This window comes from Hyaena hyaena, unplaced genomic scaffold, assembly GCF_003009895.1.
Source record: "Hyaena hyaena isolate Hyena2069 unplaced genomic scaffold, ASM300989v1 scaffold_716, whole genome shotgun sequence".
NCBI lineage: Eukaryota > Metazoa > Chordata > Mammalia > Carnivora > Hyaenidae > Hyaena > Hyaena hyaena.
This window is the reverse complement of record NW_024081349.1, coordinates 157,206-170,884: the sequence shown is the minus strand read 5'-3', so window position 1 is coordinate 170,884 and position 13,679 is coordinate 157,206. Positions and strand designations below refer to the sequence as shown.

The following is a 13,679-nucleotide window of genomic DNA, read 5'->3' as shown; positions in this document are numbered from 1 at the left end:
ATTAAAGGGACAATTTACCTTTAAATCTATTTTATGAATTATGCTGCTTAATATATTTCCTCTTACAGAATTTATACAAAAGCATAGACTAATTAATTTTGATTACTCACCATAATAATCTATTAACTGCATACTAACTGCCCCACTGTGACTATTTCTCTGTCATCCAAGGCTTTTTATGTTCTTAGCTCAATCAAAGGATCCATTTGTTTAAACTGTGCTTTGTGGCCACTAGAATAATTTTCACCCATATGTTGTTTTAATTTTAAAACCATGGGGATACTTAATCTTGGCAGTGTTTTCAAATAAAATTAATTTTTTACTCATTCTCTGTGCAATTTAAGTAGAAAGACATTTTTAATTTTTGTCTCTTTCTTAAAGACTTGAGGACATATGTGTATAAATTATGTTTCTTTTATTCTAAGTCATTCATCCTTCATGAAAACAATATTTGAAAGGTCCAAACTGTCACAACTCCATCCAGATGGGGAAACAACTGTGACTAACAGGTTTTCCTCTGAGGGATCCTCATTATCTAATCTTATGAGGATGCAAAGTTTATGAAATGATAGTTAAAGCACTAAAAAATAAAACATTGAAGAGCATTTTTTAAAGGTTAACAATTAAATTGATGTTTTATCCTCAGCAGGAAGTATTTAGCTGACAAAGGACTCAGTAAGCATGTTCTGCTCTCCTCCAGGCCCTGGCCCCCACTGGCTGGTTAAAGAGGCCTAGCCTCTGCCCATCCCCACACCCCTCCCGGAGTCCCAATGGTCAAGGGCCAGGAACCTCAACTGACTAGGCGTGTAGAATGCCTGACTGTCCTATGTTATTCCACAGGTCCCTTTGGCATCTATGTGCTTCAGATTCTTTTAGCAGGAAGAATTTAATCTAATATCCAATTTCCCATGTTCAAAAACTACTTATTGTCAAGTCTTCTTTCTGCATGTGTCACTTAGCTCATTAAAATTGTGAAACGGTCCAGGGGCCACAAATTTCACTGGAGAAGTTGTACTGGAAGCCAATATTACAGTCATGAAATTGTAGACTTAGTGGAGAGAGAATAGAAGCAAGCTGAGAGGGAGACAGAGAGACAGAGCTTGGAAAGAAAAGGAGAAAATGAGAAGATATGTTTCCTCTTCTTTTCCAGATTTTAAAAAGCATATTACAATTCTGATTTTTTAAAAAATTCCCTCAAAGAATTGAGGAAAGCATATCTGAAAATGGTGAGTTAACACTGGACCAGTGTACAAATACATGCTTGTCACAAATAATGTTAGGGCTGTATGCAAGCCTTATGCTAACAGGGACAGGTTTGTGGATGCTGTCATTTAAAAGAGGGCTTTTGGAGTTTCTGCAACAGAGCATGACCTAAGAAGAGATTCCTGAGAATGAAGTCCCTCTGCATTTCACAACAAGAAATATTTTGGCAAAGGCAGAAATCTATTGTTGCTAGATTCATGAAACATTGTCCCTATGCTCACAGGCATTTCGTGTCCTTTTGTCCACCTCAGACTTTTAACAGGAACTTTCCTTGTATGTCCATTTGCTTGCTTACACCTAAATGATGCACAAGGAAGTTTATGTTTCAATTTCCTTTGGAAAAGTTGACTATTTGAATAAAGCAATCCCGTGACTTTATATTTAGAAATATACTTTTTAAGAATTTTTTATGCTTCCCGTCAACATGAAGAGGTGTCACCATGAAAGATGCGGTGAAGGACACCTGCTACAGGGGCACACACTGCCTGAATCCTTGCACTGATTATTGCTTAGTCAGGATTATAATACATAGTATTATACAAAGCATAGTAAAATTATTTACATGAGTACTTAAACTGTGTTACTACTTGCAAAACTGTTAGAAAGAATTAAGTAACTAGGATAATAGTCATATAGTTAAGTGTGTCATTTCAAAGCTTGGTTATCTGTTGTGGACAAAGGGGTAACTGGTAAAAGCTGTAACAATTTTAAAGAATAACACCACACATTACTACATTTTATAAGCTCCATTTCCCACTCGGGATACATGAAGCCATATCTTAATTGCTATATTACCAAACTTATAATCGATCACACAGGTCATTTTAATACAAAAACTTTAGGCACTTAAAAAAGAAATTAAGTTACAGCAGACTCTGATAAGCAAGCGAAATGAAAGTAAAGTCGCACGGCGTTATGTTACTCACCATGTTCAATACTGAAAGTCCCGCTCAGTCCTAGGTAAGCATACTACAAGGTCTAATAGAGATGTGAAGAGGCTGTCTTTATGACTCTTTGAATCAAACTGTAACTAAGTGGTTTAAGTAGAAACATATATTTTGAAAGGTTAATCCACCCATACACAGGGAAACCCCTTTTTTAAGAAAGTCACCCTGCTGCCAAGAGGCTATTAATATTCACCCTTCAGATACAAATACAGCCACCAGATAAAAGATTCACAACCTATGTGAAAATACCACAGAGGATTCCCTCTTAGTCTCTATGTTGTAATGGAAACACAAGAAAACAATATACCTCTTCAAGCAATCGGGGGGACTACAGGAAATCAACCTGCCCACTGAATGGAAAAGTTCTATCAGCTTAATAGGATCACAACACATAAACATAAATGTATAATTAGTATAATTTACTGTAAGGACCACATAGGTCACACACTCATTTCTAGGAATGTTCCTCTGTTTCATCTTCCTATTTTTTTTTCCCTGAGAGAGCTAGCACCCAAGTTAACATTTAAATACTCAGCCTTCAAAGTAATTTAGAAATAAGCCCACTACCTTTAAAAAAAAAAAAAAAAGTTGCTGAATGTTTTCCTACTTAGGAGGGAAATTATATTTATAGTCTCTATATTGCTTCACTGGCAACACGGAGGAATTATGTAGATTTTTCTCATCATATGAGAAAATTGCCTATATTAACTGTTGGCAGTGGCAAATCTCTCCAAACAATTAATACATTTCTATCAGTTCAGGAATGAAATTATTGTTGATGAGATCCCCAATAGTAATCACCAGTGGTTATTTATACCATTAGTTTATGTTGAAGTATTCATTCTTTGGGTAGTCATGGCGAGGGTAAGTAAACGGCAAATACCATGATGGCTATATGCTGGAGAGGACAGGGTGTATCTGAGTTTGCCTGTTTGGCTGCCTCCAGGTCTCATCACAAGGCACTGCACCTCGGGAAAACAGATTTGACAGTATGAGTTAATGAAGACCCCACTTCTATAATTCCACTTCTACAAAAATACTTTGCAAAATCAATGAATCACAAAGGAAACTTCAACATCATCCTTTTTATGACAGAATGTTGTAAATATCAATACTGGGTGGTAAAATCATGAATGTTCAGTATATTTCTCTTTAGTTCCTTCTGTACTTTCAAAATTTTTTCAAAAGAAAAATTTGTTCCATAATGCAATGTAGCTTGCACATACACTCAACCTAAAAAAAGTTTTTTAACTTAAACAAAACTAGGAAGTAAACTATCTGTTCTTCATCTGAGTTATCAAACATTTGGTATGAAAACACCATTGTTGCAAGGTTTCCTAAAGTCCTTTGAACCTGTCTTTTGAAAAGTATTATTAAATAACACAAAATGACATTTACCTCATTTACCTTGTTAGTTTCTTTCCATGTGAGAAAAATAATTACTTAATGTCTCCTAAGAATATGCCATTTTAGTGTGATACCAAAAGAACAAGGAGACATTTATCAGCAAACAGCAATAAGGTGATTAAGTCATTCTTACAGACTGGAATCTTTAGAATCTAATATCTTCCTTTGCTGAAATTTCTTTTAAAATCATGGAGTGCTATACAAATGTACAATGTAATTTCTGTTATTAAAACTCTAACATGTTCTCAAAGTGTGTCCAATCTTGTTTCAAGCCATGCACCTTTTCATTTGACAACCACATAAATTAAAGGGTGTGGAGACAGCATAGAAGTTTGTTTCAGAATCTACTGAAGGCTATGCAGGAAGGTTATTCTATTAAAAGCTATGGGATGCATAGTGGGTATGATGATGCTTATCAACGGAAAATGACATAAGACATCATTTTCATTTACCTCATGAAATGTTGGAGAAGAGAGAGTCCATAAAACACACAGACAGATCTTGTTATCTCTACCTTCCATCACTGGAACTGTAAAAGGGAAGCTGTACTACATTGAACACCACCATGAAATAAAGGCATTACTGGTCCATAAACAACTGCATTGTGTCTAGCTTACCTTTAAGCCACTTAACATCAACTGGAAGAAAAATTTGCTATTTGTTGACAAATAATTTTTACTGTTCACAAAAGAGCATTTTGTTTAGTGATTTACCTTTAGGGAAAAACAAGGAAATGAGTTGAAAAATATTTTAATAGAACTTGAAGACTGGTGTCTAAAGGTTTGATCCAAAATTAATTTCACATGGCTTAAGGGTGCAAGTCATCTGGGGGAAAAGGGGAAAAGAAGGAGAACGTGAGACTGGTGAAATAAGATATGACCACTGGGAGTTGAATTTGGAAAAAGAAAGTCATCCTCAGTGATTCTACCTTTATCTGGAAGTAATATCAAGAGTATTTTAGATTCTAAGGGAAGGAGGTTTTGAAGGTTTAGGCTTGGGAAAGGGCGAATGCAACCTGCCTCTAGAAATGAGCTGAATGTATCACCCAGTAAGAAGGCTCCCCGGACCTCGGCTGTATCTCCGGGGTTCAGTGGCACGTGTCCCTGCGAAGACCGGCAAAGTGCTTCCAAGTTCTTGTTTTCTGGCACCATTTCAAGCCAGGCGTTCTCCCTCTCTGCCACCAAGTTAGCTTCCCAACATCCCAGATTCCAGATCATGGGTAAGAATGGAGGTTGAATGAAGACAATAATGTGGATACCACAGCTGAGGAATAAAAATTCCTCAAATACATTCAAAGGTTTCACCACTTAAGGTTTTCTAAGAAATATGGTAAAGCCAACCTGGCAATGTTTGCCTCATTTTAGTTTCTTTGGGAGTTGTTCAAACTAGATTCTATCTGTTCAGTGAGAGCTTTCCACGGATTTGGGACGTTTGATGGCCCTCTAGAGCCCTTCAAAAGGGAGGCCATGGTTCCTTGCCAAACTTTGGTCCTTATTGTTTCCATGAGAGTCAAAGTAGAGAGTGTATTTTTATTATAACTTAAGAACATCACCTGTAATATTACTTAAAGGATAGAGATGGTTGTACCAGGGGCCTCAGCTGGGTGAATATCAAACTAGAAGGGTAATGTGGCCTGTGCTCTACTGTTTCCTATCTCAGATTATTGGTATTAAACTTAGTGCTTATTTTGAGCTTTCTACTTCATAAAAAAATGGTATTTTTCTCTTGGATTCAAAGTCTCATAACAACCAGGAGTATAACATATATATATGCTTATGATATAATGATATGATATGATATGATATGATATAAGTTATACTTATGATATAATGATTAAATTTGGTTTGTTTCTCCATCCTTTTCCCCCCCAATAGAACCATTATTTTTTTTTTAATTTTTAAAATGTTTATTTATTTATTTTGAGAGAGGGAGAGAGAGAGCAAGTGCGAGCAGGAGTTGGGCAGAAGGTGAGGGAGAGAGTGAGAAGCCCACGTAGGCTCTGTGAAGGCAGTACAGATGCAGGGCTGGAACCTACAAACTGTGAGATCATGACCTGAGCTGAAGTCAAGAGTCGGACACTTAAACAACTGAGCCACCGAGGCACCCCGAGTAGAACTACTGTTTTAAGGAATTGAGTAATTCTATACATTTTTGCTGAGTTCTCCCTCATTACCATGTGTGCGTGCATGTGTGTGTGTATGAGTGGGTGTGTGTGTGTGTGAATGCTTTTTTTAAACTCTAGTTATGGATAATGAAAAGCTAAACAACATATGATTTAAACCATTAAATTATCATCATTCTGCTTTTTCTTAAGAAGCAGAACCAAGCTTTTGCTGAAGAATTCTGCCAAAAAGAGGATATATCAAGTAAGCGATTGGGAGAGAGAAGAGGAATAAATCTCCTTTCTAAAGAGGATGAAAGGCTGGATGAGAATCACAGATGTAGATAAATCAGAAATGCAGCTGTTTGGGACCAAAGTCCAGTTATCACTGTACACCAGGCCCAAAGATGTGGTGATCTTTACAAGACAACCCCAGATGTTGACAAGTAGAGCTGCCCCAAGAGAACCCTGACACTCAACCCCTTTGACCTGTACCCTCACCACAACTGTATTCCTTCCTGTTTTCAATACACATGAATATATGTTTTCATCCAAATCCAGGAAGCATACCTGTTTTCAATATTAAATTTGCTTTTGATCATTTCTATCTTACAGGAATTACCACCCAAAGAGCATTAACTTAGAAGTCTGGCATTCTGGACCAAATTCTATAAGATCAACATTGAATAATTGACACATTCCCCATCTGTGGAAAAACTGAGTTTGGGTATTGGAAGCCCTCTACATCTTATTTCAAGGAACATTTTTCTTACAGAAGTTTCTTGTTTTCAATTGGAAATCTAAAATGGAGAAATAACTTTTGCTCTTAAGCTGTGATTTCCACCTCTTGTGACTCTTCTTTACAGCCAATTGTATTCATGTGATCTTCAGATCTCAACTCCACATCTACGGCATTGCGGAGTTTGTACGTTTGGGAATAGACAGGAACTTTAAAACTGCAAAAAACAGTTACTAAAATGATTCACTTTATGGTTACTTTAAGGAAAAGTCACATACTATGCTGAACTTTGGGAGGGGCCCTCATTGCTTTATCCCAAAGGACTGAGGAGATTACATAACAAATGTAAAACTTTACCTCCACACGTTGAAACTCACAAATAATTTTAAAGCTTGTATTGGAGGTCCTTTTATACATCAACAAGAAAAAATGCTGAGATATGTCTACAGAAATTTAATTAAAAATTTTTCTTTATGTTTATTTTTGAGAGAGAGAAACAGCACAAGAGATGGAGGGGCAGAGAGAGGGGAGACACAGAATCCAAAGCAGGCTCCAAGCTCTGAGCTGTCAGCACAGAGCCCAGCACGGGGCTCAAACTCACTAACTGTGAAATCATGACCTGAGCTGAAGTCAGAGGTTCAACTGACAGAGCCACTCAGGCACCCCATAGAAATTTAATTTAAACCAATTCATTATTCTCCAGTAGCATTCATTCTAACAACCTTACTACAAATCAGGTTCATTTAACCCCTGAAGGCTTCTATTCCTTTACCTAAAAAATGAGATTTGGTCAGTTGATGCCTAAAAATCCCATCCTAGTTGAAAGATTCTATAATTTGATATCAGACCAAATAGTAAACAGCACATTTCCATTTTGATTGGTTTTATGTTTTTAAGGTCCCGTGCATAGTTGAGAAATAATATCAAAAATACAACCTCCACATTGTCTATAGTGCGTCTATTTTGAGTCAATTCTACTCATGGAATTGTATGAACTCATTCAGCTCTTAAACCAAAGCATGGAAGATCTGGAAGAGTTGGACTCCCAGCACAACTCAAAAGTTATATACTTCAATGCCTAATTTACTGTCAAGAAGTAAGCAGGCCTTAGGAAAAACTGATGTCATCATGTTCTTCACTGTTCTGTAAAAATGTTTGATAGTAAGGGGAAGTACTTCACTCTTAAGAAAATTGTCTCTATCGTATAAAATGCTAGGGTTTCAGAGAGTCAACCATATCCAAGGACTAAAAAGAATAATTATTTTCCCTTTAACTTTTTAAATTACAAATGTCAATCATGAGAATTATGCAAAGTTTAAGAGTATAAAATTATACCACATGGAAAGAGAAAAAATGGAGCAACATTCTTGATATTAGGCTGTTATTTCCTAAGATAATACTATTTTCAGGTAATCTGCTGTATATTCCTCCAATTTTTTCTTTTTTATACATGTAATAATTGGTATCATTATTAGGTATAACACTTTGTTCCTGATTGAAACTAACAAGTATGACTATTGGCAATAACATTTCTGATTTTGTTAACCTAGAACACTTCTTATAATTCAATAAATTATAGTCTCTCCTTTATCTACTAAACTGAAGGAGAAAAAAAATAATGTCATAAATTCAAGAGATTTTCACGGTCATTTTCATTGGTTTTTAAAATTGTGAATAAATGATCCGTGTAATATAAAGAACAAACACATATGGACAGAGCCCATTGCTGAAATTAAGCCAAATTCATATAAAAATTAGCTTGGATAAAATTTAATAACTTATATCATCATTGCTGCGTTGCATGATCATTAAAGATTTCACCATTTCCACCTTCCCTCTGCTTATTCATTTCTTCATTTCAATCTCATCTGCCCTACCACTCTACTTGAATATATCCAAGTGAGCCCAAACGGTATGGTCTCAGTCAAAGAAACAAAGCCCAGCTCCCTTGAGGATGGATAGAACCTGATATTTACCTGTAAAAACTTTCTGTGACATTGTTATTTATGATATGAAATATGTGTCTGGGCTTTTCTTCCTTTCTGGCACAGGGCTCCTGAAACCCTTGGAATTTCCTAAGTGATGAGAGTGATGAAGCTACTTTTGTTATTTTAACAAAGTGACTTTTGGACCAACCTAAGGTTGCCTGGAGAACCTACCCATGTGATTAGAGGGTTAGAATTTTCCTTTCTCTCCTTGACCTCTAGGAAGGGGAGTGGGGCTGGTGGTTGAATCAATCAATGATTTAATCAATTGTGCTTCTATAATGAAACCTCCATTAAAAACCCAAAGGATGGAGTTTGGAGAGCTTCTGTGTTGGTAAGTGTGTGGTGATTTGGGGAAAGTGGCATGTAGTGTGAGAGAATACGGAAGCTCCATGCCCTTTCCACCTTTTCCCCATACCTTGCCCTATGCATATCTTCCATCTGTCTGTTCCTGAGTTAGAGCCTTTTATAAAAAACCATCAATCTAGTAAAATGTTTCTCTGAGTTCTGTGAACTACTATCTAGCAAATTAACCAAGGTTGAGGTGGTGGGAACTTCCCATCTATAATGTGTCAATCAGAAAGACAGGTAAAAACTTAAACTTGTGACTGGTGTCTGAAGTCCAAGTTGGGGGTTGTTGGAACTCCCCAGTCTACAGCCAGTCTGTCAGAAGTACATGTGACTGTCTGGATTTGCAACTGGCCTCTGAAGTTGGAAGTAGGCAGTCTTGTGGGACTAAGCCCTTAACGTGTGGGATCTGACTGTACCTCAGAGAGACAGAGTCAGATATGAGTTGAATTGTAGGACACAGCTGGTGTGGTACAGAATTACTACAATTACTGTATATTCAAGTAGAGGGGTAGAGCAGAAGAGATAGAAATGAAGAAATGAATAGGCAGAGGGAAATTGGAAATGGTGAAATCATTTATCTTTAGTTTTGGATCTACCTCATGTGCCAGTGGGCCTTAGAAATTCTTGGTGGATTTGATATGTGGGGGGAATCCTTCACATATTTGGTGACCAGAAGTGCCTGAAGTGTCCTGTGTGAGTGTGGTAGTAATTAAAGGAGACACAACAGAGATAGACTCACAGATGGACAACTGTGGTGTTTTCTAATACACTCTCTAAAAATGTCATGGTTTTGTCTCTGTGATTGCTCTTCTCACAATAAAGGATTATGAAATATTTCTGGTCACACCCTAGTAAAACCTATGTTACATTTCATAACTTGGAAGTTAATAGTCATTTTTATCCCCCAGTCTTTCTATTTACAGTCTAGCAAGAACCCTTATCTCTTTCTTCCCTTCTCAGTGTCACTGCACCCTGGGGCATCTGCCAGGAGTGTCTGTGTGATTCTTTCTTTCATTCCAAAGGTTGTGACCATAAGTACTGTGAAAAGGAGAATTTGTTTCTTTGGAAGATATTGCATGGTTACAATCTGTGACTGCATGTTTCTTCTTCTTTTTTTAATATTTATTAATTTTTTGAGAGAGAAAAGAGACATAGTGCAAGCTGGGTAGGGGCAGAGAGAGGGAAACACAGCATTGGAAGCAGGCTCCAGGCTCTGAGCTGTGAGCATAGAGCCTGACGTGGGGCTCGAACTCACGAGCTGTGAGGTCATGACCTGAGCCAAAGTTGGATGCCGAACCGACTGAGCCACCCAGGTGCCCCTGCATGTTTCTTTTCAACACAGCCAAAGCAAAGTTCAAGTCTCAGTGTTGGAAGAACTTAGAAGGTATTCTTTTTTTTTTTTTTTTAATTTTAAATTGTTAAGTGATGTATATTATAGAGAAATAGTGCATGTATCATAAATATATAGCTTGATGAATTTTCAAAAACTGAATATTCCTGTTTAAACAACATCCATTTCAAGAAACCAAACATTACCAAGGAGATAGACTCTTAATTGACTATCCATGGCAGGGTTTGTGAATTGCCAGGGTTAAGTATCTCTCTTGTTTGTGACTCATCTCATCCTGATGAAGTCAAATTAGTGAAAGTAGTCTATATACCAAGGCAAGCAAGTGTGGAGTTGAGAGTAAGTTGTGGATAGGATGTTTGCTGATTATAACTGGGGAACCTGATTGTTTCCACCACCAGGTTCTTGTTTGCTGGGTCTGACTTCATAAGCTATGGCATTATGTCTAGCTCTCAAAGTTCACTGTACTTTCCAGAATTGGATCTCTCTCCTTTGGGAGGCACTGTAGTGCCTCTGGAGACTCATCTTTTCCTACTTCATCTCAGTGTGGGAATATCAAAATGTTTCAGACATCCTTGGTTATAAATATATTCCACTTGGACCTGACCTGTTTCTCCTTTGTCAAGCATATTCCTATCACTTCTCCCACTGGATCTGTTGTGGTTGCCTTCCAATGGGGATGGGAAGCCATGGAAATCCTGGTCACTCTCTATTCTGGATCACTGGTTCTTGGATGGTGAGGTAATTCTACACAGTTTGTAGGTCTCTGAGGCCATGAACTCCCCTAGAAGTCTCTCCTGTGGGTGTCAATTTTTGTCCTATCTCCTGTCACTGTTAACAACTCTCAAAGTCTTTTCTTTAGGATCTTAGAGGAGTGCCCTCTGTGAATTTCTCCACTTTATGGTAAAAATCCCTTACACTCATAGTTCAAAGTCAGCTTGATTACAAGTCACACAGTAATAGCCACCTTCATAAGGAATCTGGGCTCTATTCATAAAGCAGAACAAAAAGCCTCCAATAGACAAAACAAGAAGGTTATCAACCTAATTACTTGTCATTTCTCAGGAAATGTAGCGCTTCATGGATGTTGGGTGAAAAGTGAGATACTGAGTTTTCTTAAGTTATTGAAGCAACACAGTATCGTGGAAGTTTGATTTTGTACCTGATGTAGCCAGTTTTGAAGCATACATTCCCCTCTGGATTGCAATTCACATTTCAGTGATATTTCATTAATGTTTCATCAGTAACTGATAGAGCTGTGAAAAAGAACAGCAGAAACAAACATGCCTCTTGAGGCCTAGGCTGAGAAATGGCTTTGCTTCCTGTATATTATAGTGGTCAAAGTTAGTTATAGGGTCAGTTCAGATTCAGAGAGTAGAGAAGTAAACTTTATTCTCTTGATGGGAGAAGCAATGTGACTTTTCAGTTTTTCTCATCAAGAGGAGAGACATGTATCCCAGGTACCCCCTTTTCTCACCTAGTTTAAAGGCCAGCCAAGCCCCCAAAGCATGATTACCTAGCCTGGCCAGCTGCTGACTAAAACATATATGTGAGTTCCACTGAGACCAAAACTGCCTCTATGAGCCCAGCCCAAACTGACAATCCATGGAATTGTGAGCTAAATAATTGCTTGTTTCCATAAAATAACTAAGTTTTAGAGAGAGCTGTTACACAGCAAAAATGACTAGACTGCCCTATCAGATACTTAAAAATGTATAGTAACTTCTAAGCACTGTGATGTAATACTGGTTTTATTTTTGTCCTTATTTTTACTTTTGTCTTCTGGAAAACAGTAAAGAGTATCCATGTACAGCCCACAGCCTCATTTCTGAGAAAAATAAACAAAACAAGACAGACAATTCCTCTCCTTTGCTCTGTAATCCCTAAGCAGGCCTAGAGCACTTCTAGCCTCATTCTGGAGTCACTTCAAATTCTAACAACTGCCCTGCCCTGTCAGGTTCCTCACTTCCCATCTCTCAGAAAGCTGTGTTTCACTACTCCTCCTCTGAGGGAGTGACTCCAGGGGTCTGTCCCTTCCCCTCAGAGAGCCAGAGCATCCAGCACCTGCCTGTTCCTTTCTCCTCACTTGCTCACCAGACACCTATGGTCTGTGCTCCTTGGAAAGCTGGGCTCGTCCTCACAATTCTTTTCTTACAAGGAAATCTCTGAAAAATCTTCCAAAGAAAAGCATCTCCACTTTCTTACCTAAGCAAATCCTTCTGGGGGATGATATGTGGAAATAAAGGAGCTTCAGAGAGTGAAATTCATTCACACGTTCACACTGGTGCTCGCTACACTCTCTTCTGGACATATTGCCAACACTATCCCTGAATAATGGATCCAGACTAAGAGTTTAAATGGGGAAAAACAGAGCAAGGTGAGGCTTTGTGAAAACAAAGTTTACGATTAGAAGATAACTTTTTAAGAACATACATAACTTCCTCAAGTTGGCAAGCAGTTCCTAAACAAGTGGAAATAGAAAGCAAGTGTTGTAGTAGTTGCTAGAAACTTAATGGGAAACATCTCCACATAGGCTCAGCTTCAGCTGGTGGTACCAGCAGAAACCTGTATGGGTGAACTGTGGACATCAGGATGTTTTCTATGCAAGGACAGGAGGTCTGACTTGCCAATTAGTAAAGAAAACTCAGCAAGAACAATGAATCAAGATAATAGGTTACTGGAGAAATTCAGGAATGGGAACCAAGAAGTAAACAGGCCAATGCATTCACATAGTTTGTTGGATCAGAGTCAATTAGAATCAACCATGAGTGCCAGGAGTAAAACAAACAAACAAAAAAATTATTCTCAGTTCTCAGGGTCTTTCTTTGGTCCTTATAACTTGGAATAAATGGGTTGGAGATCAGAGGTCAGAGGTCTTGGCATGCACTAAAATTTCTTTCTGAATCCTTGCTGTGATGGTTAAAGGTAGACAACAAAACCAAGTTGCCCCAAAAGCAAAGGAATTAGGGTAAACATGACTATGGTAGTTACAATAAAGTAGACTTGAAAATATTTAGAAGGGATGGATCAAATCATTGTGTACTTATTGGAAATTACTTTTAAAAAATGGGGAAGAGATATGGGTAATGGATTAAGAATCACAATCGCTAACCTGGAAAAATTCTCTCAGTGAATGCAATTTTGTCCATTTGCCATTTGTTAATAAGCTTGACCAATGAAAGGATGACTCAAGATCATGTACAAAGTGCAGTTGAAAAAAGCACTAAGTTGTATTGGATCACAATCTGGAAAGTTCAGTAAGTCTTAATTTACTGGGAGAGGTTGTTTCAGGTTGAGCAGATTCTAGTATTATCATATAGATAACTGTTCTTGAGACATGAAGGTTACTTGGCTGGTGATAGTTCTGCAAGTCTGGAAGTTTTGTGTTGAAAAGGTGCTCCCTGGCTATTAGTCTGAGTCAAGTTTAGATATGCCTAGAGGGTAGAACTGAGATATGTTGTTTAGATAATTTGTACATCTTTAAGAATCATGTTTACAGCCTGACTGGGGAGAAGTGTGCTATCTTAGGCCTGTATTC

At 37.8% G+C, this 13,679-nt stretch overlaps 1 long non-coding RNA gene across 2 annotated transcripts in view; it reads left to right on the top strand.

Annotated features, from left to right (window-relative positions):
• LOC120220645 overlaps positions 1 to 6,747 on the top strand; it is a 33,638-nt gene extending 26,891 nt beyond the window's left edge. Inside the window, exons 3-4 of one of the 2 annotated variants that reach the window (XR_005525641.1) lie at positions 5,935 to 5,983; positions 6,334 to 6,747. This is a non-coding gene — a long non-coding RNA (uncharacterized LOC120220645). Of the gene's footprint in view, positions 1 to 5,931; positions 5,984 to 6,333 lie in introns of both variants that reach the window. The other variant, XR_005525640.1, reaches the window with a different exon arrangement.
• Positions 6,748 to 13,679: the final 6,932 nt, after the last annotated feature.